The following is a 27849-nucleotide window of genomic DNA, read 5'->3' on the forward strand; positions in this document are numbered from 1 at the left end:
AAACCAAGGTCTTGCTGAGACGGAGTTTATGTTATGTGACCACACGAACTCTTCTCATTTGAATGAATTTTGGATACTTATGTAGATCTGAAAATTTTTAAGTGATTTGGTTCCTGGTTACTTTGTTGAGTTAGGTTTCTGCCTGTGTTTCCAGTGCCAGAGGAGTGTTCCTGTCAACTCTCTATGGAGATTAAATTTAAGGCATCTAAACAAGATGTTTTCTGTAGATTTCATACGCAGTAGTATGTTTAATGCCTCATATTTAAACCAAGTGATTTTTAATATATTGGTCCACATTTATAGTATACTGATATGAAAACAAGTAGAATCACATAAAAGCTTTGGGTGAACATATGGCAATGTAATATACAGTTGGCCTTCCTATCCTTGAGTACTGCATCCTTGGATTCAAATTATTTTAAAAAATAAATAACAATACAACAATAAAGGATAATGCAAGGAATAAACAAATAATAGTATAGCAACTATTTATATAACACTTACATTGTATTAGACATCCTAAGTAATCTAAGAGATGATTTAAAGTATATGGGAGCATGTGTGTAGGTTATATGCAAATGCCACATAATTTTATAACAGGGACTTGAGCATCCTCAGAGTTTGGTGCCCGAGAAGAGAGGTCCTGGAACCAATCCCCTGAGTACCACTATATGTTTAATTAATAAAACTTTTACTATTTTCTTGGTACTGCCATTAAAGAGTAAATGGTCTTATTTTAAGGAATTACATGCTAATAATGAAGCCTAACTAGCATGCAAAAATCACTGAAAATTTACTTGTCCACAGTGCAAAGATGAACCAGAAAGAGCACTTTCCTGGTGGATATGAAAGTTTAGTTTTAATCCTGATATGATTACTAGTTATTGTGTAATCTTGGAAAATAGCTTTACCTGCATTATATCAAATGGCAGGCTTAGACTAGATCCTCTCTAAATGATCATCCAGTTGTGAGCAACTTTTTATACTTCTATGACCAATGTGCTCATAATAGTAACAATCACACATTTATTAAGTGATTACCATGTGCTGCACACCCACACTGTGCTAAGGGCTTTGCATGCATTATCTTACTGATTTCTCCCAAGAGAGCAGTGAGGTGGCTTTTATTTATTCTAATTTTACTGTGGGATCATCAGGCTGGAAGTATAATAAGTTGTTCAAGGTTACACAGCTAGAGGGGTGTTGGAAGGAGAAAAGAAGATAGGGGAGATGGGATTCGAATAAGGTAATTTGAGTCTTTACTCTGTATGGAAAACCAGGTGTCCCTAGCCACAGCGCCACCTGGTGGTCATCACTATGTAATCCATTTCCCCTCACCTTGGTTACAGAGTTGGAGTCATTAGCACAGCTATCTCTCTCAAGCAGAAATAAGGTGGTTCACTTTATGAAGCAGTGTCAGGCAGATTACAGTTATGAAATAGAGCTGTTAAATGCATAGCTACAATCTGGAGAATAATATTTACATGTGTAATGTGGATGTGACTCCAAGTTATCTTCTAACATGACTAGTACCTCATTAAAATAGCTAACACTTAGAAAGCACTTACTATGTGCCAGACAGTGTTCTAAACACTTCACATGTACTAAACGCATTGATTAATACTAAATACAAGCAGCATTTTCCAAATTCCCTATTTAAATTGCAAGTTGAGCTGGACATTAAAAGGGGCATCAAGAGTCTACCTAACCATGGAACTGGTAATCTTGACTGCACAGTAGAATCACATGGAGAGATTTAATCAACACTGATTTCCTGGCTTTATGCCTGAACAATCCAATCAATGTCTCTGGGAGTAAAGTTTGGGCTTCTGTATTGTTTAGAAGCTCCTCAGGGGGCTTAATTTACTTCTAGAGTTAAGAATAATTGCCATAGGGGTAAACTATGTAAAGTTTGTATACTGTAGAAAGTGTGAAGCTCTATGAACAAAAAGTCTCTTGATGATCAAATATTTCATAGAAGTGTTCAGACAGTTTAGTAGAAAGGATAGCCATTCTGAATCTCAGAAGATAACAACTGAAAATAGCTTTGAATGTTCCTTTCCCTTTAATGACTGAAGAATGTGGAAATGATGAGTGGAATGGTGAGGGAAGGTGGATAAACAAGGATGTAATGACCTAGCACCATCTTTCAACTAAATAAGCCAGTTAGGAACTTAGTAAATTTGTCAATTATATTTTACAACTTTTAATTCTTTACCACTTTGAAGGTATGCAATTTATTATTAGGAATGATCAATAATATTGCATCTACCCCAAACTGAATAGATCATATTGTGCAAACCAGAGCAAAAAAAAAAAAAAATCACATTCCAACTGCATGGGCATAAAATCTTTATCAAATGACATCAGGCACTGAAGCAGCTATCTGATACCTTCCTCGCTTCCAAATGGAAAGGTTATTTTAGGAGTCTTTCTTTGTCTGTCTCTTATGCTGCAAGCACAGGCTTTCTCCTCAGTCTTCATATTCACATACTACTCCCTTCACAAATAAGGGACAAATACGTTCAAGGTTCCATAAAAAAGTAATAATGACTAAGACCTTGACGTTCTTGAGAAACCGTGTACTTGCTGTTCTAAGTAATGTTTATGATCAAGGTTCTTGTACAAACAGATATGGTTTCTAACAGGAAGCTTATAAATTTTTCTCATAATTGCTGTCAAAACTGCAGTGAAGTGTACTACAAGTTTTGATAATAAAGAATAAAGTCACAGTTCAAACTCGATTATATTTTGAAAATTCACGCTCCTCTTACTAGAAGCAGTGGCCTTAAATATCTCCCCATCCTGCCAAATTTTTCACTTGCACTTATTATTTATGAAATCAGTGTCTGCACAATGTCATGCAGACCTCTGCTGATAAACTCTAATTAAGATTAAGACAAGCCTTTTGGAAAGGATCCCATCATTAGCAAACATGATAAACACAAAAATACTCCCTACTTGTCAACCAGGAGCAATTCAGTAACCTAACAGTATTATCTGTTGCTAGGTTACAGAGCTGACAAAGCTTCAATTATATTGTTCGACCATACCTATAGAGTTCTGTATAAGCAAAATGTATCCAGAATAAAAGCTTTTAACTTCATCCATGCTATCTGCAATTCACGGCTTCTTACAATGGTAAAAATCAGGTTAATAATTACATAGCACACTGAAAAATCTTTTCCATGTGTTATGTCTATACATGTTTCTTTCTAATTTATCTGTGTGATTGATAGACGCTTGCTTTATAAAAATAAGGAAATGCAAGCAACGTGGAGCTGTAAACCTCTAGCACAACTACATGGGCTCATCAAGATAAGGACCTAAGCTTAGCATAAAAATATATAGTAAATTGAACCAATTAAATAACATTAGATTTTGTATTACTGTGCCTCAATATACAGAAGGATAAAGAGCCTCAAGCAAACAGATAGGGATACCAGTGTGAAACTTTAAGCTAAAACACACACACCCACCCATCACCTGACAATATAAATGGAAACAGATGGTTTAAAATAATAATTTATTCTAATGGCTTTTCTAAGGATATTTTAAAAGTTGAAGTCAATAACTTTTACTACATAGCATTAAGTAATTAGGTCTCATTTCTCTTTTTTTAGATAAGAAACTATAGGAAAATAAAATCAATTTAAAAAGCCTTCCAAAATATAGATATTTGACAGGGGAAAAACAAATAAAAAGCCACATGTATGAAAAGTGACAGTCTCTGTGAATCAGACTCTCAAGATTATTTTAGCATGGGTGATTTCTGGTGGTTTTCATAGAATTTGGAGAAAAAGTAATTATGTGTAGCTAAATTGGCATTTTTAACTCTTGCATAAAAACGTTATACAACATACTAAATTGCTACCACATTTTGATTTCTTAAGATGCAGAGTGATTTTTTTTTATGTTAATCTATAAAGTCTATCTCCATCACACTTGATGCAAAAAAGATGGTCAATTAATGACAAGGGCTTACTTAATAAAGATTATATAGTCGCCATTGGAGTAAACCATGGTATCTTGTAGGCACATTCAGGTAAAATTAAACAATTATATTGTTTGACCATACCTATAGAGTTCTGTATAAGCAAAATGTATCCAGAATAAAAGTTTTTAACTTCGTCCATGCTATCTGCAATTCATGGCTTCTTACAATGGTAAAAATCAGGTTAATAATTACATAGCACACTGAAAAATCTTTTCCATGTGTTATGTCTATACATGTTTCTTTCTAATTTATTTGTGTGACTGATGGACACTTGCTTTATAAAAATAAGGAAATGCAAGCAACGTGAAGCTGTAAACCTCTAGCACAACTACATGGGCTCATCAAGATAAGGACCTAAGCTTAGCATAAAAATATATAGCAAATTGAACCAATTAAATAACATTAGATTTTGTATTACTCTGGGGGAATAAATGGGCCATTTAACACACAGATACACAACACGCACACACACACACACGAAGACACACACACAGGGTGACATCATGTTTCTGGAGGTGGAGAAAAGGGGACTACTCACTTGTGTGGTCATTAACTTCTTTTATTTTTACTAGATAATTAGAAAATCTCACATGATACCTCCTTCTGAAATTTATTTTTTTTCATAACTAGCAAGCGATTGGTCAGAATAATTCCTTAAAAGCGAAATAATTGCCCCATTTCAACATCGCACGTGGTACTGCCTAGATCTCAGGGTTTAGACGTTAACACAGTACATATATCTATACGTAGCCACATTGCTTAGGACAAATTTTATAATGAATTCAAATCCAATACTGTTGAAATTCTTGACAGTGGAGTAGTGCAAGGAATAGAACTTATAAATTATGGGTGCCCCTTCTTTGAAAACCGCTTTGGAGGTTTCTTTGTGCCTTGGCAAATACAGTAGGAATATGAGGTATTGTGTGGATCCTCCTGCACAGCACCTGATAAAAGAATAAAGAGCTGTGACATATTCTTAAAACAATAGAGGAATTAAAGGGAAACAATGGGCCAGCTGCTTCATTAATACAATCAAAAGGGAGCCCAGCACAGAGGAGTCCAGATAATTAAGCACTACTCTTTTAGCCCTCCTTTCTATAATAAAATTGCTTAAAAATGTATTAACTACTTCATAGTTGTTAGATAGATCTATGCACTTGTTTATTTAGAGTTGATTAATGCCTTTTTTTCTGTATGCAGCAACATGCCAACTCATAGTTTACAATAGTTTTTGAATAAAATAGAGTAAAATAATTGATAAAGATCTGCACACTACACAGCAATAAATCAAAGCATTTTGCAAAAAGGTCTTTCCTGTTTTTAAATGATCTTTAACATTTTTCATTTGTACTATATAGGCAATGCAGGGCATTTAGGGGCAACTTTCCAATGCTAGCACTCCTGACATCTTTTTATAGAACATCCTAGCAGTTCCTGGGAGAGGGGGAAAAATCAGACATGATCAGCAACTCTGGAGTGCGCCTTTGGTATTTGGGCCAAAGGAGAAGACGGAATTTTTTTGTTCAATTCTTCATTGCTTTTACCAATAAGAGGCAATTTGGCAACACTATTTGTCAAACACACTATTTATCCTTCATTAGCTTGATTATAGAAAAAATTTAAAGAAACTTTTTACACTCTTTATGTTAAAATACAATTTAAGATATAAAGGCTTTCATTCTCCAACTCTTCGATAGGCAGTCTTTCCTCTGATGTCAATAGAACATTTAATTGTTTGAGAACTGGAAAATTAGGAACTGAATATTCGTGCCAAATGTTGGAGTTGGATAAAAACTGCACTCTGCTTTTCACACAAATGTTTTTAAGTAAGTTTATGTCAACCCAACTTTAAAATGACAAACTTTATTAAACAATGTGATGGTCAGTTTAAATAGAATTTATTCTATTCTGATGCTTTTAGGACCTAAATTGAGAAACTGAGACAATTAGAAGAGGAAGCAGGGAGACAAATGGGTAGACATGCTGAACCATATTCTGAAATTAAGAGAAAATTTTTCTTTTACATATATATTATATGTAATTTAAAATGTGTCAGCTGCAGTCATATTCCCAAAGATCTTTCTGCATTATGCCAATATTTTAGAGAATATGGAAAATCTCATTCTGTCTAGGAATTCTTATTAGTAAATAGTGGGTACGAAAAAATGACTATTTTAGGAGCTATTATATATGATTATTAATTTGAGTATTTCTGTTTTGACTAAGCCCACAAAACTTACTTTGTTAGAGCAGAAAGTAAAAATAGATAAACGTGAGTTGTTTATATGCTATGAATGATGATGTGAACCCTTTCAAGTATATACCTTTGAACACATGAAGTTATAAACTATGTCCTTATGGCAATGCAAAAAACTAATAAATGTTAGTAGTGCTATATTGTAAAAACACTAAATTACAGCACCCTTTTCCAGCAAGAATTTTGGAAATGAGCTTAAATTAATAGTCTGTGAATTGTCATTTCAAATATTATATGCTTTATTATTTAGCATGAATTCAACAGATAATATATTGGTCTAATCAGATATCAGAAACAAAGAAACATGAGCATCCTTACTAACTGAAAGAAATTAGCTGTGTGACAAATAGGAAGTACTATCATCCCATTTTATAGACAAGGAAATCAAGGCCAGCCTTGGTTAAAGTAGTGTGTTCCCTAAGCTCCGCTTTTCTCTTAGAGGGTATTCCCTGACCCAAACTTATAATAGATTCTCACTAGATCTTTTGCCTCCTGGCTGTATTCTCTCCATAGCATTTATTTATTTATTTATTTATTTATTTATTTATTTATTTATTTATTTATTTATTTTTCCTGTAAGAAAATGTCTTTTATTGAGATAAATTCCTTTCTTTTACAAAAAGCACATGAAGCCCCTTTTAGAAAAGTAAACATCTGGGCACAGTAGTTATGCCTGTAATCCCAGTGACATGGGAGGCTGAGGTGGAAGAATTGCTTGAGGTCAGAAGTTCGAGGCCAGCTTGGGTAACATAGCAAGATTCTGTCTTTATGAAAAATAATAAATTAGTCAATAGTGGTGGCACACACCCTGTAGTCCCAGCTACTCAGGAGGCTGAAGCAGGAGGATTGCTTAAGTCCAGAAGCCGGAGGCTGCAATGAGCTATGAACAAGCCACTGCACTCCAGACTGGGTGACAGAGTGAGATTGAGACTCCATCTCTTAAAAAAAAAAAGAAAAGTAAAAAATGGCATTGTGGTCAGATCCAGATTTCTGCTGAAGAATGTGCCCAGAAAATTTTGCCCCATGAATACAAAGGCACTCAGAACTTTCTGGAAAAGCTACTCAACTAATGTGTTTGAGGCCATGAGACTTGGGCATCCTACCTTGGGTTTAATCAAATTGATAAGCTGTTTTTATGGGATTTCAACGGGGGAAAAATCCTGTTCATGGAGTCTTTTCAGCATTTTTTGGAATTTGTGCTCTGGTTGCTTTGCAGAAACTTGTAGCAGTGAACTGGGATAGCCTATCTGACTGTCTGGTTCCCGGACCCTCGTGATTTTAGATGACCAGCCAAGAGGTGACATTACACCCCAAGGTGGGCGAGCTGTCAAAATTTCGCCTGCAGCTGATAAACTGATTACAAAGCTGCTTAAGACTCTGCTTGTAAACAAAAGCATTTATCAACTAATAATTTGCAATAAACTGATGTAACTCCCAGCTGAGCCCCTAACTGTAATTGTCTTTACCATCTGCCTATTAAAATACCATTCTTCATCAGCAATCAGGAGCAGAAGGGAGGAAATCTCCACCAAAATATACAACTTGTAGGCTTATGAATAATCTGAGTGCATTCCACACTTTCATTATGACTCGTGTGTTGGGTATGCTTAATTTTCATTCTTGTCTAGCCTGGGAATGCTCAGAAATTAAGTACAGGGGAAAAGAAGAAGAAATAGGAAAAAAAAAAAAAAAAGAAGAAGAAACATTGTGCCTGCTGCTTTGCAGAGGAATAAATTATACAAGTTCATCATAAGAGGCTGTTTTTAATTTCTTTCCTTCCTCCTTCCACTTCTCTGTGCAATATCCATTGCAGTATCCTGATGAAAACCCCCCAAGCACCAGGCTGGAAATGAACTTCTCTATTCCTTTGTTAGCTTGTCCATTTCCATTACACTCTTTGTTTTGCTTTTTTTTTTTTTAATTCCAAAAGGCTCATTAAACATCTCCAGGGAGTCAGATTAAAAGCATAGACTCCTATGGAGGGGTGTTATAGGGCTTGCAGGCCCTGGAAGGGCTGGGTAGATCCATGGAGTAGCTGTGCCAGGTAGTTGGCAGAACTCTGAGTTTGCAGTCCATTTTCTAGTTCCCAGAGAGCACACTGCCGGTCTCCTCCCAAAAGGTGGGTTTCAACATCTGTAAATTCAAATGGTCAGAAATGCCTTTTCTTGGAAGAAATCTTGCCTCTTAGGTACTGATCAGATGCAGTCATGAAAGAAAGAAACTAGGAAAAGGGGTTAAATTCGTTTGCATTATGTTTTCCTAAAAACCCTACCTGAATGACCAACATCACTCTATGTCTTCAGAAAGTTTATTAAGTTTTTAGTATATTTTTACCTGAATTTATTTTCCCAAAATATACTATTTATTTTTCTTTAAACCACTGTATTAAACACACAAACTGTCTTGATACTAAAATTTTAAAACTGTAAGTACTATATTTCTTTTCATGACCCTTTGCTGCCCAAATGATGGTCCCTTTTTCAAGTTATTCCTTTTTTCAGAGAGCATGTTATCCCTCCAGAAGAGCTCAGTAATGCCACTGAAGGAGAGCACAGGCTCACTGTGCATCACAAATGAACAATGACCAAGTCCTGTTATTAAGGTTCAAATTCTGGGGATAACAATTTGTGCCAGGTTTTCTTATTATAACATATAATTTTAAAGTAATGTTTGTATTTTTATTTCATCTGTCTAAGGGCTTTCCCATAGGTAATTATTTTTCTTTATAATCGACTGTTAAATATAACAGAACTAATAATTGCTGCCTTCCATAAGCACTGTGCAATGGCACTCAGACACCCATTTCTTATTGTGCCTGGTCTGGAGAAGAAAGTTAATGGGGAATAATGAGTCTGATTTTCTGCATGGGTTATGTAGGATCTGAAATGCAGGCAAAATCACATGGGACTATGTTCCTTGAATTTCAGAGACATCAAATATTAGGACAAGGGTTTGACATAGATTTTAAATAACACAAAAATCTTCAAAGACACTAACTGTGTGAAGTATCACTCTTTCTAGAGGTACTTTGTTTCCTTCTTATCCTACTTTTCCAGACTAAAATTCTTTGGTCATGGAGATCTTTAAAATTAATGCATAAATTATGAAGTATGAGTGATTGTGTTTCAGTATATTGATTTATAATGTCTTTTACAAAAATTAACAAAAAAATCTGTAACATAATTTAATTTATAATTCAATATTTAGTTTAAACATGAGTAAGATCAAATTTCCATGTTCAGTAGTGGTTTCCAAAATATACACAGAGAAATGGTGGTATGGTGCTTTGATTTTCTTTCATTAAAATATATTTTGGTAACAAATGGATATTTTCATGTCATTATTTAGTTAAAACCAGAAAACGTGAATCTGTAGTTATTACTTCTATATGTAAAACTTTCACGATAGTCTATCCTAAAATAGGGAGATTCAACTCATTCCTTAATCAGAAAGATTACTAGATCTCTATCCTAAGGAAATTTTTAGAATTATTATATAATGGCTTAAAACAAAACACTTTCATGTGAAATAAGGAAGATTTATAGTATATGGATGCCCTTTTATTATCATTTTTTCATGACGCTCTAGTCTTGATTTCAAATGATTGAGGAGTTTGGTAAGAAAATAGTTTTAAAAAGTAAGGACCAGCAGATGGCGCTCGGTGCATTTTATGAAGCCAACAAGAAGAAATGAAAACATGGGCTTTATTTATTTAATTCTATTCTACCTTAAATGTGAAGTTGCTACACCAAGCTTTATAATCCCCGAAGACTTATGTTAATTGACTAAACAACTTTGTGGTAATTTACAGACTATCCTCCAATGCTCATCTAAATGGCACTGCATTCAACGCACGTGCCCATGTCAAGATAAGAAAGCATAAAGATGTAACTTTTCCCCCCTGAAATAGGGAAAGAACAGAAGCCTGGGTTCCTGAAGTATAACATAAGCTCACCAAGCTAGGAGGGCTAAGTTTTCTGCTTAAAATAAGACAATTGCTATTTATTTACTTTTTAGCACCTTGCCCTATTAAATGAAGATTGCAAAAATCTTATTTTTGAATGGGTTATAATCTGTGTCACAGGTATTTTACAATCTCTTGTAATAAAATTCATCAAGTAGATGTTTGTTGATCACTGAGACACATATATTGCCTCTGAATTTTATGGGAAATAACGTGTTTGTGTTGAGGCAGAAAATAACAACAGGTTTGAATGGTTAAGATTATTACATTAATACATGCAAAACTCATGAAACCTTTTACAAAGGGTTTGATCTTTCTTTCCCTTTCCCCTCCCTGCTTTCTCCTCCTCCAAGAAGAAGAAAACTTTGCTTTGAACTTTAAAACTTCATTGTTTTTCAGACATCATCAGGTGTCTATTTCATTCCCTCTAATGACATTAATTAAAGAGCATAAGGAATTTTACCTGAGCACCCACACTCACCTTCTCCCACGACTTACCATCATTTTGTCATGGGCTGAGTGCTTTTCCCCACTTGAATCTAATTTGGCCTCGCATATGGCAAAGGTAGCCATAGACTCACTACATTCTCAACCCTTGTCATTCTTCCGTGGACGTTTTGATCATAGTCCCAACTGGATGGCTGCTTAACAGTGGCCTTAACCTTTAAAGTTGCAATTGTTGAATTTCTAGGCGAAGTCTTATTAAATCGAGTGGAAAGAGGTCTAGAAAACCTCCATGGCGTTGTGTATAATAAGCATCATGTTGCATCCCACCATCATTTGTAAGGCCTACTTAAAGCGTGTATTTTTAGATTATCCACAATGTAGTTACTATATAATCTTATTACCATTTAAGAACATTAACATCTCTCACAAATTATATTAACAATAGTAAGACAAGGGAAATTAAAAAAAAGTGCTCAGTGCTCAGTCAACATAATAGCATACCATGTAATTTCAAAGCAAAAAAAAAAAAATGGGGACTCTAAGTCATCGTGACTCCACAAACAGAAGAAGGGAGTCCTGGCTCTGCCTCGTGCTTTGAAAATCCGTCTTTCAAGGTCGGCCCTTCACAGTCGAGTTAGGAAGGGCAGTGTGGAAGGCAGGGTGGCCTTCTGCCAAGGCTGTTGCAGATGAGTGGGTGATCTTAGGGGAATGAACTGCAAAATCTCAAATTTTTGCTCGTGTGATGATAAAGCCAGAGCCAGATAATTTTTCTAAAACTTGTATGGCCTTCTGTTCCATTTTATTGTGCAGTTTGGAATGATAAATTTTACTGTGCATTAATTTGCACAAAAGGGTCAGTGCTATATTTAAGAGTGCACCAATTGTTTCCAGAAGATTAACCAAAAAAGTTGTCTTTATATCGAAATAATACAAACATCCTCAGACTGGTATTGTTCAGCTATAGAAAAAAATGTACTGTTATCACTACTTTTAAGAATTAAAGGGAAAATAATTTTTAGTGTTTCACGGATGCTTCTTAGTTGAACTGTCTTGACGGGATTTGGTAAAATAGGTTCATGTTCTATATCGCCTCTAGGTAGAAGTCTCAAAGTAAAAGAAAAAGAGAACAAGGAGAAGACAGTGGGTATCCTCTTCAGAAGAGATTGTCCTCCTATATAGCATAAAAGGGGGGCACAAAAATCAGGGCATGAGAGAGAGGGAATGAGAGAGAAGAATTTGACACTCAGGAGTGCAGTTTATTAAGTTCATCAGAAAAACTGACTTGGACAATATTACAACTGTTACATCAACATATTTGTCTTCATTTACCAATGTCAGGTCACGAACACACTTTGCACTTGAGCACTACATCTGCAGCCTAGGGAGGCCAGGAGTGAGCAAAGCAGGAAGTGGGAAAGTGATCTAGATACACATCCCTGGGGGAAAGATAAGGAGATTGGTGCTGTTTTATGACTTTCTGAGTGGATATTCTTTTAAGTTCACCACAGCTACCTAAGTCTGTCTAAGCTGCACCTGCCCCACTGTGAGTGGGTTTGTTTATTTTTTTTTATATTTGCTCTTTTGATTGCCCGATGTTTGTTCTGGCAAACAGTCTACTAGAATGCTTTACTATCGATTAGAACGTTTTACTATTGCATTTTGGACTTGAATTTCTAAATGGAGCTTTTTGGTTTAAGGGCTTAGAGTAGCCAGGATATTATTAAGGAGAATGTAAGAGTTAACTTACTACCTAAGTAACAAAATAAAATGTCCTCTAAGGTTTAGCTATGAAATGAAAGCAGAACTGAAATTACAGGCTATTGTGTAATATTCCTTAAACACTTACTGGGAGATCTTATGCACGATAATGGAGAGATCCTTGGTCATGAACTGCCATTTGAACAGAATTTATAAATAGAATAGAAATAAATGTTTGAGCAAAAACTCACATGGCTTTAGTTTGTGTTCTTTTTCACCTATTTTTTTTTTTTTTTGAGATCAAATCCTTTTTTTTTTTAAAGCATTTGTAAATTTGAAGACCTACACTCTGGGTGATACAATGCTGCATCATTCTCATGGCTCCTCTCTCTGGCTGTCTGTAGAGTATTGTGCTGAATAGTCAACTCCAAATCATAACGGAAACTGTTACAGATCACTTGTGAAGGAAATACTGTTACTGGCACCTAGGAGATGCTGAGAGAAATGTTTTGGAATTTTGCAAATCCTTGCTGTGATTTCCAATATTTTCATTATTCACTCTTTTAACTCTTGTTTATTAGATGGAGGATAGTTAAAAGATTAGTCAGCTATCTATTCTACCTCTAACCTGATAAAAATCAAAATATAAATAAAAAGGGAAACAGAGAATGAAGTGGAATTTTGGGGGGCAAAAGAGAATCAACGTTTTTGCCAATAAATTTCTCTTTACACAGGTAAGGAAGGTACAACAGATCATCTTTCTTTAAACCACCATTAAAATGGAGGTGAAAGAAGGAGATATATTGCTGAGGTTATGACTTGTTTTTTTTCCACTGTACACAAAGGATCCACCAGAATGATCTAGCTGAAGCACTCAGTATAGCCAAAAAATTAGGGAGTGGAAGATTGCTGAAGAAGGAACTGGAAAAGTCAAGACAGGATATAATTAAGGCTTGAAAAGGATTTCAACAGAGGTAGGGTCAGGCTAAGGACAAACTGTGGTAATGTTTTATAAGCAGTGATAAGAGGAAAGACATGAGAAGGAGATATAGCATAAAAAATAAAAGTTCAAGATCAAGGCTCATTATATGGCTGTAGTCTTTGAGAACCAACAAAGTTTTGACTCAAATAAAATGACAATAAAGTAAAAAATGTGGGTCCCCTCCCATCCTCTCTCCTCTCTGCCCGAAAAAAAAAAAAAATCAGAGAGAGGAGAAGTAAGGCCAGAAGGAGTGAAAAAGACAAAATTCCTACTCTAGAGAACATTTAAATCTTTGAAGTATCCCACAGTAGGAAGTTACACGTGGGCCAGGACATGTCCCAGTAAAGCCAAGAAGGGACCTTCAAGGATCAGAGAGTGAATCAAAGGAAAGGGGTGGCTGAAATTAACTCATGATAGATCTTGATTTTTATGTCGAGTTGCTTGAGGGGCCAAATCTAGCTCAGCAGCAATGCAAGAGGTCTACTTTTATTTTAATATAAATTTAATATAATAGGTACTTCATAAATGACCATGTCTCCTTTGTAGGTGAATATGTTTTTTTGAAGAATATAAAGTAAAACAGTATGAAAAATCCCAAAATATGAAAATCTTGATAGGTGGCAAGGTATTCTTGCAGAAAGAAACCTGAGCTTTTTTTCTTCAAACCTTCTAAATAAAAGATATTAAAACAAGACAGGACTCCTTGTAAATCTCTAGGCATATTTTCATCTTACTCAATTGAATGCTTCTCATAAGATTGTAAATATTTATGTCTGATAGGAACCATAGAGGGTTTCTGGATCTGTTAGAGATAAGGAAAATCAAACTTCAAGGAGTTATGTGATGTGACAAAGGTCACACAGCCAGTACGTGCATGTGTACATATGTGTATGTGTGTGTGTGTATGTATGTATTTGTTTTCACATGGCAGAGCTTGTCTTCCAGGTTAGGACTGCTGTAAATTGATTTGTAGTTAAGGACTTTGTGGAAAAGTGGTTAGCATTTGTTAAACCCTTACTCTGATATCTAATTTTTTTTCCAAACAACTTTATAAGGTTCGTGTTTTTATTATATCCATTGTAGCAAAGAGAGAGATATATCATTCAAATTTTTAGAGATTCTAAATTGTGGGAATAGAACCCAAGTCTGCCTGCTTCAAAACTCTTTGTTATGCAACCTCTCAATTAGCTAAAGATAACACAATCAAGTCAGCAGTCTAACAAGCACAGAAAACTCTGCTAATTGTAAATAAACTTTGACAAAGGGTCCTTACCCATTTGAGAGAGAGCCTTCAGGATGGGGGCGTAACAGAAATGTGCGGCATGGATATCACATCACTCTTTCGTATGGTACAGCTTGTAGGTTACTAATGATATTGTAATGGAAGAAACAAGGTAGTCCTAGTGAATTAATAAAGAAATGCTTCTGTGTTTCTAGAGATATTTATACATTTCTCAGCTTAAAACAATGAAGCACTAACTGACAGGAGTCTGAGGTATCCACTAACAAGGTATAAAGTGATTATGGGCATTCATAACATGTTATTGTTTCAGTAGGTTTTTAAAATCAGTTAATTACATGACACTGCAGAGTATTTATATAAAATGTATATTAAAATACATTCTCTGGGTTCATTAACCAAACAGAACTCACTGGCAAAAACATCTAAGAGAAACATCATGCTGCTTACTTTTGAGAATCATTTATTCATAAGTAGTTTAAAAACCTATTCTGCTTTTAATAGATGCTTCTACTTTCCCAGGATCTGGTTTTATTGATATTGTTACATTTAGGAAGTTATTTTATTTTTTGGGATAATGCATGTGGAGTTAATGGTGAAGTGTCTATAAGTGATGATGATGGAAGATAAATGTATAAAATTTTGAATATAGTGCAAATGAATGTCACCCTTGGGGCAGGGGGGAGAGAGACAGAGAGAGAATGTGTGTGTTCCCTCAAAAGGTAAGTTTTCCCTCAGTACGTGACATATGCAATTGCATATTTAACTGGATATGCTTGCTATAAGATAAATAAAAACAATTTTCATCCTTTAATCATAAGACATGCTAAAGTCATAAATAACAACCTCCCTCTAACCCAGTTCTGTGTAAATTTTTGCAGGAAAAAGATTTTCTTCAACCATCTAAATTTTGGAAAGGAATTGAAACCCTCGTATGATTTAAGAAATTAAATCATTTAATAAAATAGCAACAGAAGCTTGGCTGTTGCAAGTTTAAGATATCAAAAAGCATTTGAACTGCTAGCCTCTCTTAGTCTCTCATCTGGCAGCCAAAAAAATTTTTTTTATATTCCCTGATTGTCTATTTTTCCCCAGTGAAAGTTATTACATTCCTTTACCCATTTTTTAATCAAAATCATTTCCAACTTATTTCAGTCTGTCACAATAATATTTTCATACGAGGAGTGTTGTAACCTAATTCCTTCATTTGAATAATACATTCGTTTTTAATTACTGCAACTTGATCTCAGATTATTCAAATAACTGTTTCATTTTTTATGCTTACCCTGACCCCAGTGTATTTATAGGCTTTTATCCTTACCTGATACCAGTGTAATGTAATTATAGATTGTATTTTAATCATCTACTATATTCTAGTGAGTATGTTTAAATCGCTCCAATCCTGAGCCTTTTATTTCTATGCCTTTTAAAATTCTACAATGGCATTCTCTTTGCATAAAAGCAATATTTTTGTAGTTTACAACAATGAATGAATATTTTGCATGCATTGCTGACTACAGTTCTCATTTAATAATTTTAAAGTCACTATACAGGGTGCTATGTAAAATCAAACCGAGCTTTGTAAAGCACATCGTTTGAAATCTTTACACCTGTTTGTTTTCCAGACTGCACCCCCACTCTCCCATCTCTGCTGTTTTAAAACCACAGATAGGCATTGTGCTCATGATCATTTTATCTGCATCTGGCATTTAAATTCCTATAGTTACTCTACAGTAGCAATACAGGACAAGCTTCTCTGGTATTGGAATAGGCTCGTCTGACATGAATTATTTTTACTAGTATTTTACTATCAATCATTTCATAATTGCTTGACAATTTCCCAAACTATAACCCCCATCAGGAAAATCCAATACTATTGACCTCCTTTAGGCTGGTATCTGAGCTTTTGGCAGGATGGCTGATTTCAGCAACAAATTTAACAATGAGCCAGGAATTTGGTCTGAGAAGATGGCTGACAATATTGCCAATCTATAAAGGTCTAGCATTCATCTTATGATCAGATTTATAGGTCTGAGAAATGGATTTTCCTGAACGAGTCTGATTATCTTCTCAAAATCTTGGAATCATAGTAGAATCCCCATTGTCCTCACTCTTTAAAATCAATCAATCACTAATGTCCTGTCAATATATTCAAAATATCTTCCAAGTAGCCTTTCCTGCATGTCCACTGATGCCAATCAAGTTCAGACCCCATCACCTCTCCCTCTCAAAGCTTAATCCCCTTCCCTTCTTGCATTTTTCCAATCAGTTCTCCACACTTATGCAAGAATGCATGGCTAAAACCCAAGTCTGATCCTGTTCACCATTGAGTAAGACCTTTGAATGGCTCTCCACCACCTATAGGAGGGAACTCAAGATATTTATCAAGAGATCCTAGAAGTGTCATGCTGGCTACTACTTTTGATGGTGAGGAATCAAGCAAATCTAAACAGATAGCGAGTAATTGTGTATACAAGCAAAATATTTGAGAGGGAACACAGATGAGTGACAGGTTATAAAGTTTTGAATTCTCACTTTAATATAATAGTTAACAAAAACCAGGACTTTTCATAAATCATTGCTGGTTATGACTACAGACCGAATCTTCCAAGTTTCTACCTAGGGATTAGACCTTTTCCTCCTTTCATGTTCTATAATTTATCTTTAATCTCTTCTTTTACTCAAAATAGATAAAATCATAAAGACAAATGCCTTAAAGTTAAATACAACATTTAAACCACTAACAGAGTATAGTTGTAAACTACTGACTCCTTTCACATCCAGTTTATCCAGTGAGATTTTGGCTAAGTTTTTACTCAGCGTCCAGCAAACTGCATGAGGTTTCTTGAAAATCAATTTCCAGAAATGCCAGTGACAAATTATCAAAGAGTAAGTAAGAGGACAAAAGTATTTGCCAAAAATATCTAAAACCAGAGGCCACTCGGCATTCCCTTTTCTCCTATTGTGAAATCTGTCTGCTGAATAAAGAGCATATTAACTTATTGTTAGAAATAATTCAGAGAACCTTCAAAATATGTTATCATTACAAAATGCCTTAAAATGCCAAATGAGATGATAGCATGAAATAGGGATTTTAGGACAAACTGCCTGATAACTCTCAAAAATGAATTATGCTGCTATTTCCAACCTCCATGGAGAAACATAAGTCTCCCTTCTGATTTCTTCTACCATTTGGTGCAACATTCACTTTGGCTATATTAATACAAGCTTCATTAGAGGAGCAAAATGCAATTGTCTCCAGAGATCAAAGGACAATCTATTAAATAAAGCAACTGGAACTCTAGAATGAAATAATATGAAAAGTTAAAAATTTTACGGTGAATCAAAATGTAAATCGTACTGGCGTACTGTGGCTTAAATGCAGAACTGAAGATTAGCTTTATTAAGGGAAAATTGACAGTGGCTTGAGTGATGTGAAAAATATGAAAAGATATATGAATTCTAAACAACTCATTTTATGTACTAGATTAAAACTAGCATTAGTGCTATTTTAGTAAATTTAAAAGCATTGCTGGTTAGCTATGAGATTACTAAGAAATATAGAACCAAAAAATATTAATAACAGCCACTGTGACTTTTACAGCAAAGTTCATCTTCATGATTCAGAGACTCAAAAGGATGGCTTCTGTTAAAATAAAAACAAAATAAAGCCTGTTAGAAACTGTGTTCAGTGGAGAAATAGTGACACATTGTATAATGATTATGTGGTCCTGAAATCTGTAAGAATTTAGCTCTTAAATGAAACATAGAACTTAATACTAACTGTTTTAAATCAAAGGTCATTATGAATTCTGAAAGCTAGAGCTCATGTTTGCCTGAAGGAAAGGGAGAGAGGTGGAGACAGGTAAATCAAACTTCTTTGCACTCTAGGGGTTCTGAATTTGACTTCTTTTCAAATGCTTATCAAATACTTGGTATTTTTTTTTCCTTCTAAATGGAAATGACAGATTCTAAAACACCTTACTGTGTATTTCAGTGCATTACATCACTTAAGTCATTTACAAAATTGTATAAAATTACCCTGAAATCACATCAACTATAGCAATGAACCATGAAACTAAAAGAAAAAAAAAATCATGAAAAAACACATTTCACTTTGCAAGGGAAATATAACAGAGTCAAGGGTCTAAGAATGAAATAGTCACTCCTTTTCACGTTTTGAACACGTCTAACTTATTACGATGTTCTTTGAATCTTTTTTTTCCTTTGAGTCTTTTTTTTCCAAAAAGAAAACACTGAAGTTACTTTTTTAAACTATTGGTTCAGTGAATTACTAAAAAAAACAGAAGTGAAAAGTAGTAATCAAAGATAACATAAATTTAATATTCTAATATGAATAAAAGGAAATTATTTGCAAAAATCCAGGTTGGATTTAGCAAATATTGTTTTTGACCATTTTGAGGAGGATAATTTGATTTGAGTATTTTCAAATGAATACATGTGTATGTGTATCTCCTATATTTCCCAAGTCTTCAAAATATTTTCACAAAATCCAAACTTTCCTCGTGACAAATAATTTTAAATGTTGATCTAGCGTTATCACCAAAACCCTGCAATTTTAAAGTTTGGCTCATGTATTAGAAGGCAATGAATTGTATTTCTGTCTATTCCCTGGGTCTCATAATTATAGTTCTAGAGGATCAAAGAGAGTCCTGGATACTCACCAATTAATTTTAAAAGGACTCAAAAGAAGACAACAGACTGGAAATTTAGTCAATAAAATATCCTACTCAAGTCGCACGCAGTACACCTCCATTTCCAGACTCTGAAAGTAATTAGTCTACTATTCAGTTTCTGGGAAGAGCAGATTTTCTGCATTAATAGAAGCTTTTCTGCTATGCTAATCGGCTGTTGGGTAGGTTGGCTCTGCTTCTTCTTAGGATCATGATGTTTATGATCACTTTCTTTTAGATAGGAAAGACAACCCCCAAACCTAAGTAAACCTCTAGGTTCACTTATGAAGTTTGCTCCATTTGCTTGCCTACCAAAGACAATCACCCTGATACAGTGCAAAGAAGTGGCATTTTTAAAATCAGACAAATCTAGGTGAGGAGTTCAGCTACGAATAGTCAGCATCCGCATGACCTTGGGCAGTTTCCTTAATTGTGAGACACAGATTCCTCATCTGGAAAATGGGGGTTATCCTGTCTACTCATAGATGATTGTTGTGACTGTTGTATAAGATCACTTTATATAAAAGGACAGAGCACAAGGATGAGCATGAAATAGGCGCCTCAACAATGTTAGTTCTGCTCCCATCTCAATTATTTCACTTAGAATGGCAAAAACTATTCCCTGGAAGCTTTAACTAGGGCAGATTGTAAAATATCACCTGCTTGAGGTATTGTCCCAGAAGGCATTGGCCCTAGAAAGCACATTCCGTTTGCTACTCTGTTGTTGGCCCTGGTTTCCTTTTGGAGAGTGATTTATATCATTGATTTCAGACTGTTATTCTGGAAGAAGATTGGCCCTGTTTAGCTTTCAGACCTCTATTGTCTGCTGCATTTTTGGAATAAATATGCACTTGCTAATACTCTGTGTGCTAGGAATCCAGAAAACAGATATTGGCTGTAAAACACCAGAACCCTTGGGATTTACATAATTTTATAATTCCACAGAGTCCTAAATTACTAGAATTTTGTTTTATTTTGTTTTTCAGATCACAGCTTGAGTTTTCAAAGCTGGATAGACCAAGGGAAATTATAAAAAAGGAGAAATAAAGTCATTAGGATTAATGTGATATCTTTATTTTTTCTCTAGTATATATTTTCTATAAATGTGTATATTTATTATATATAATTCACATTTACTTAGAGAAATTTGAATAGGAATTTTAAAAAGCTGTTTAAATACATACACTAACATGACAAATACTAGCTATACTAATAAAGATCTTCTAAATTTTAACAATGTGGCTAAATTGGAAACACTAACCTAAGGTTAAAGATTATATCATTTGTTATCAGTACTGTGCCATTGAGTCTGGATTTGTTTATATCCAAAATGTGGTTAAATGCTTAATTTAAAAAATTCTGAAGCAATTGAGAAAGGATGCATGTGTGTCTGTGTGTGTATGTTTTGTGTGTATATATGTGTACGTGTAACATAGTTCGGGGCATTAATTTTAAAAATAAAAACTATAAATGTGCAAAAATATTTATATGAACAACACTTCTGGATAGATATTCCATTTCTAATAGTCAAACTTGATGCACATACTGGTCCCTTGGCATGCCCAGCTCAGAGCCATCTGTTACGTTGGCATCATGCCCACTCACAAGGAGTTATGCCAGTTTAACATGATATAGGTGACACCAAAATGAAGGTTTAAGAGGATAGATAGTGGAGTGAGCTATGAACCTTCCTGTAATCAGGACCCTTGGTGGCTGTCTTTATTGGAGTGGAGGATTTGTGTTAACTCTATGGACTCAGTGTTACCAAAGACTCCATTCCAAAAGAAAAAAAAAACAAAAGTCAGTGTGCTGTCACTCATTGGAGTATTAAAATTTTTACCAAAGTGAGGAAAGTTAAATACTGTGGTCTAAGACCTTGCACCACCTTGGAACTAATACTACCAGTACACGTATTCTAGAGTAGGTTAAGAACACATAGGAAGTATAATTGATTTTCAAAGGGACTTTCAAAGGACATTAATATACATAATACAATATTTTACAGCAAGGAATAAATGCTAAAAGAATCCAGTACTTAAAATTTTTGTTTAAAAGGTTTCTTAAATGCTTTTCTTATACTTTTCTTAAATGCTTTTCTTATACTATATGCGTCAATTGCACTACATTTATGTGCTTCAGTCCTTATACTAATGTAGTGAGTTTCTACTCTATTTCTGGGGATCAAATAATAAAGCATATATATTTGATCCATTATTTTTCTATCAACTTCCTATAACTCTGTATAAAACATCTATACTGTTAAAATTCATAAAGAAGACTGCCTTCCATTGCCATGTATTTTTTTGAGTTAAATGTATTTTTTTCAGGGGTGAAGCACTACACAAACCTTTGTGAAGGAAATCAAAGGAATAGATATTTTACATAAACCAATGAATGCATCAAGTCATTTTGAGTCCAAAGAGGCATTAGCAGTGCAAAAGCCAAAATATCCACCACAATATTCTTGGAGCATCATGGGATATTCCTTAGCCCCTTTATAACCAAATGCACGGTATACGTACTTATAAAAGGGCAGTCATTTAGGAAGATGAGGAAAACTTTTGGAGCACAGTCTGATTGATTTTCTCTATTCCTGACTTTGTATTATAATTTATGGTCTAGTATTACCTGGTCAGATTAGGTAGCACAAAGCATAAGGTGGTAAGTAAGAGATAATTTTCATCATTAATTTATTCAGCCACTTACTTAATCTATATTCATAGAACACACACTGGTCAAGGAAATGTGAACTGTAGAGGGTGAAAGAATACATAGATAATTCCCCCAAAGTGCTCATTCTGTGCAAAACAGAGGGGTCCTGTGACACTGGCCTCTTAGGCAGGCCTTACCTCCCACTGGACCTAAGCACTGAGATGTCAGTGTATCTCTGCAGAGGAAATGCTCATGATGCCTGTAGAAATCAGTCCCCAAACACTGAGATAATAGGAAACAGCTTAGTACACTTCTTAAAAAGTCTGTCAAGGGGATATACTATTGTTGTGTGTTCTCTTAAAATTTGGTCATTTTTCAGCTATGTTACTTTGGGTAATTGTTTTATTCTCTCTGAACCTCAGTTGATTTCTCTATAATATGAGGTAGTATCTCCTGCTTCCTAGGGTTATTCCATGGATAGTATAGCACATATAAAATGTCTAGCACAGAAAAGGGGCTCAAAAATATTAATTTGATTATACATAAAGGTAGTGTGATTTAGGCACGAATAATACACCCCATGACTTGCTTTTGTTTTTGGTTGAAATCTGTCCCCTATTTGAAAATATTACCTGAAATAGCTACAAACTTTCAAAACTGGGTTTGTTCCTTTTTCAAATATATCTTCTTGGCATCCTATCCCTAAAGAAGTCCTTGCTGCCGGTTTTAAAAAAAAATGAGACAATGTCAAACTATACCATGAAATAAAGATCATATATCTTTGCCTTGGCATATACACTATTATTTCCCTCATATCATCTCCTGCCTAATTTCTTAAACCCAAGATCTTTAGACAGGAAAGCACATTTAAGTTTATGTTTGCTTTTATTTTAAATATAAGTCACTGTTAACAATTAATTAAATATAATAACGTACAAAAACTAGGCTTCAGATATGTGCATGATGACTGAATCTGTTCTAAGTGCAGAGCTGGTTAAGGGAAGCTGCAGCACTACTGAAACACCACACAGCTCTACGTTCTTTCTACTTTCTTTAAATATATACATTGCATGGGACCTACCTCAGTAAGGCCCTGAAAATACAACCCCCTCCCTAACTCACTGGCTACTTTCCCCTGCATATGAATTTTCTCTCTCACTGTGCTCCAGGCACATTGGTCCAGGGCCTTAACACATGCTGTTCCCTCTGCCTGACCAATACTCTCTCCACATTGCAAGTCACTCTTATCCATCAGGGAAGCCTTCCTTGAGCTCCCAGCATAGGTCAGATGCCATTGTTCAACACTCTCTCCAGATAAGCCCCTCAACTCTCCCAGGATAATTTCCACTCATTGGCTGACCTCTGAATTCAGCCAATTTAGTGTCTCACTTTTCAGAGCTGCAGAAGAGCAAGTCTTGTCTGTTTTGTTCACTGTCATATCCTTTAAAACCTATCAGAATGGCCAGCACATGTAGGCAAATAATAAATATTTGTTAAATGAAGGGATATCATTATCCCTGGTGGTGGTCAGGAACACTAAGGAGGCCTCCTCCTTACATGCACCAATAAGCATGGTATGAAGGGAGAGAGGGTCACGGTGAATGAAAAGGATTCATGGTTGAATTCATTGAAAAGAATTCATGGTTGAATTCATTCATGCATAAATGCATCCATCATTCTACCATGCCTACTAGGATTACAGTTCAAGATATTAATAAAGTCAAGGTCCTTAACCCTAGCAAGTTATTATCCAGTTGAGTAATGAACACACACACACACACGTGCATGTGCACATATGTAGTTATCAAGAGACAATTCATGTGTCAAGCTGAATCATACGACATCACTGCTTTAGGGGTTTAGGGGAGTACAAAATCATTATGTGTACAGTAGCTGGAAGCCTCAGGAAAAGAGATGGGATTTGAGCTGGCTCATGAAGAATGTATGTGGCTGATACTATGGGAAGGAGTCTTGCCCTAGTCAGAGAACCCAGGTCTGCTAGCATTGTGTTTACCTTTGTCCATGTTGACAAAGTCAAGAAAACTTGTTTCTTTTCCAGTATATAGCATGTGATACTATGAATGTGGGAAATCCATCTGATTTCTCTGGGCCTCATTTTCACCATCTTTAAAATTAAAAGGCTGACACTTTGGTTGCTTTTGGCTGACTCAAAGACTAAAATCGACAAATGGGATAAAGTGATAATATTAATATTATGCCAAAAAATACTGCCAACATTAGACAACTCCAGGTAAGTTCTTCAAGCTTGCAAATGCAATGGTTTTCTCTGAGTCTAAGCTTACTAATTGTTAGGTGTGAAATAGAGTAATACAAAGGTAGAAGTTAGTAAACACCTTATGGTCTCATCATCTAAACGTCGACTAGCCCCTATCAGATGGCAGATTAAAAATGACTTGGAAGAAAATGTCATGATCTAAATAGATTCTTGTTAATACAGGCCAGGAAGCCCTTTACTGTCAGGAATGAGTTTCCTATAATGACTCTGAGTCCAGCTGTGCATGTCTTCCTAAGTGAATAATCCATTCAGACCATAACACGCCAACTACCTGAGGCATGCTTTTTGTATGAGCCCTCAGAATCAATAGTACCTTAGCTTTCTATAACAACTCTCATGTTTGGTAGATTAGAATAACTCAGGGGTGCCCACTGAAACTAGTCTCCTTATTAAAGATCTAGTTAAGGTTTTTGATCAACATATTATTAAAATTTTACAATAATTCTCCTAAAAATGGAGCAAGAAGCTTTTTGTTATAAATCAAACAACAGATAATAAAAAGCCCCAAAGCATAATATCTGTTGAAGTATCTAGAACATTAGTGCTATCTTACTTTTAGTAATTATAAATATTCTTTGTAGAGCCTGTGTTCATCTTATATAAGGCTTTTCTATTTAAATTTAGATTAGCCTGAGTTATGACATGACTAGGGAGAATAGATATAATTTAGCCTAGCTGTCATATCAAAATAACTACTATGGTGTGTGAAATAAATAAAAAGAGAGAAAAGGAGAGGGGGAGAGAGAGAGAAGAGAGAGAGGAAGAGAAAGAGAGAGAGGAGAGAGCGAGCGAAAGAGAGAGAGGAGAGAGAGAAAGAGAGAGAGAGATTGATTTTCAGCTGCCAGGCATTATCTTGGACAGGCAAGGTTCCCCAAACTTTCAGAACTGCAGTTAACATCATGACTTTTTCCCCTTCATTGATGCCATAGTTTGTGAATGCTCCCACCTGAGCCAATGAAAGATGGTGGTGATTACTTTCACGGAAGAATATGTCCTGGGTCCTCTTGGGTATTCACAAAGCAGGCATTTAGGAAAGTTTTTTGAAAGCAAGGATTATCTCCTGTTAATATTATTAATATTCATTTGTCATTTTCACAGGTAGTTGTGGGTCTTGTTCCCCATTACTCTACTTGTATAAATGCAAGGAAATTCCTGTACTTTCCAAAAGACCATCCATGAGACAATTCTTGATTGTGGACATTCATCTTTAGGGTTCCATTTGGATATAGTTAGAGAAGTCCTGGGAAACACAGTAGGATTCTATGTAAATATTTGAACAATGAGAGAAATGGGTGGGGAGAGAAGTCCCAGGCTTATAAGCAGTTCTGTGAAGTTATTTTCTGCAGACATGGCATAGGCTAACAACACCAGAAGCCGAGAAGAAGAAGAGGAATCAAGGGAGGTGTAAGTAGGAAAAAAGAACCCACTACATAGTGTTGCTTAGGGATGGGCCTCCTCATGCACCCTATACCATTTCCAGACTATTGGTAGGTGGCTACAGAGTATCTATCAATATAAGTGTGTGTTCAAGAATATAGGGAATTTTAGCTAAGTCACAAAAGGGTATCAATGGATTCATTAAACATTATTGCAAAAGTTGTTACTTCAAAGTATTTATCAATGTATTTTGAATTATGGAGTCATAAAATATATTCCAACTATAATAACTATGGCTTTTGTCCTGGATATGGAGGGAAATTTTTAATATGTGCTTAGATTTTCATTTTTAATTACACAGGTGACTGCTTAAACATTCCCATTAATATAGGAAATTAAAATGTTTTAATAAGTTCAAATTAATAATTGTTTTTACAATTTTATACATAGACTGAGTTTTTAAAAATATATCTTTTAAAGGAAGGCATATGCATTTTAGTTATTACAGAGTTATCTGTCTTCAACTCATGAGTCTAATATGCGATGAAGGTAAGTGATTGGGCTGCTATAAATTTGGAGATAAAATGCCTTTAGACGTCACTCTAACAAGACTTGCATGCTATTAGTATTCTCTCAGGGATCAATTTTAAAAGTTGTAACATAATAAAAAATGGTTGGACTATATTTCCCCACAGCTTTCATTTTATTATGTTGCATGAAATATGCCTTTATTGGCTATAGCATTACTGGAAGTAAAATATACTGGGTACTGAAAAATTCTGTCACTTTGTATTAGCTGTAAATTATCGACTAGTATAAACCCTAATTTCATTTGTCACATTCTGTTGCATTGCTGCTCTTCCCTGTTCCCATTCTGTCATTCTGGCAGGCCCGCGCTGCCCCAGGTATCACGGCATCGCCATCTGCACCCGACATCTGTCTCTCTATTGATCACACGGGTTTAGCACTTGATCAAACAGAGCACAACAGAATACATCTCTTTTTGCAATACTGCCAATGCCAACTGCTGCATGAAATCTACTACAAAAGCCTCCTTTACCTAGTTTAAAAACTGCATTTGTGTGACTCTGCTTTGCTACCAAACTCAGCATTTTCTCCTCTCTGGTGTCATATTGTGCAAGAGTTAAAATAAATCTAGTTTTCATATACTGGAGAATTAATCAGGCTAAATGCGACCAATGCCACTGATTACAAAGGAAGTAACTAGGAGAGTTATGGAAAATAACGTATGCTTTTTAGGCCCACCTCCATGAAAGCCATTGTTCCCACTTTATTAGCCTGTTTGGGGGCATTTGTCGGGATGCATGAAACCTTTGACTACCCAACGGAGCTTTTTGCCTTTCATCCAGCTGTTTTAGCTCTGTGTCACAGGGGCTTTAAAGTCATCCAAGCCAGGAGACAAGGGCTCCATGGCGGTGTATGGTGTACATGCAATTTACAGCCGCCTACATTTCGACTTGTATAGGCAGCTCCTGAGAAGCTATGAGAGCATCACAGATTTCTGGTTAGCTGCAGGGAAAAACAGCATATTTTCAAAAGGGTTACAGGGTTTTTACCTGTGTGGCTCTCACTCACCTTAAGGTAGGGCCACATGCACAGTCATGAAAACCAATGCCAAGATGTTGCAATAAACAGCCAGCACAATAGAAAGATAAGGCTACAGGGAGATATTCAAGGAGAGTAAAAGCTAGGACAGCAGCATTTTTAGTTCCCAGAAACACAATGGTAGGATTAAGGTATGCAGTTATTTTTGTTCTCATATTTTTACACTTTCCACAGTGAGACAAATTGTTTCCAGGGAGAATATCTTACACTCACCGTGTAAACAAATAAATAAAAATGCCCTTAAATTTTTAAGACAGATAGCCATATCATGTTTAAAACCTATTCAATATCTTACTAGCCAGAGATTGCATACTTTATTTATAGCCATACAAATTACCTTAGGGGAAGGCAGCACAGAAAAGCTTCAACATTAAAAATGATCAAGGCTTTTTTGTTAATTTTAACTGAATCATGGTGGTTATAAAATTAGAAACCCTTGTTTTTTAAAAAGACAGTATTAGTTACATAATAAGACAAGTGGAATCTGGCAATGTATTATTCATAAGATGTTTTGCAGCCAAATACATTAGAGTATATAGTTGTACCAACAAATTAATATTTTAGAGCTAATTGAAATTGTTCTTCCTATAAAGATTAAGCCTCTTCTACCCAACACACT

General features: G+C 35.3%; 1 protein-coding gene across 1 annotated transcript in view; it reads right to left on the reverse strand.

Moving 5' to 3' along the window:
- The window catches only part of ZFPM2 (zinc finger protein, FOG family member 2), a 450965-nt gene that overhangs the window by 14835 nt on the left and 408281 nt on the right, over positions 1–27849 (reverse strand). The window lies entirely within an intron of this gene.

This window comes from Microcebus murinus, chromosome 7 (genome assembly GCF_040939455.1).
Source record: "Microcebus murinus isolate Inina chromosome 7, M.murinus_Inina_mat1.0, whole genome shotgun sequence".
Taxonomy (NCBI): domain Eukaryota; kingdom Metazoa; phylum Chordata; class Mammalia; order Primates; family Cheirogaleidae; genus Microcebus; species Microcebus murinus.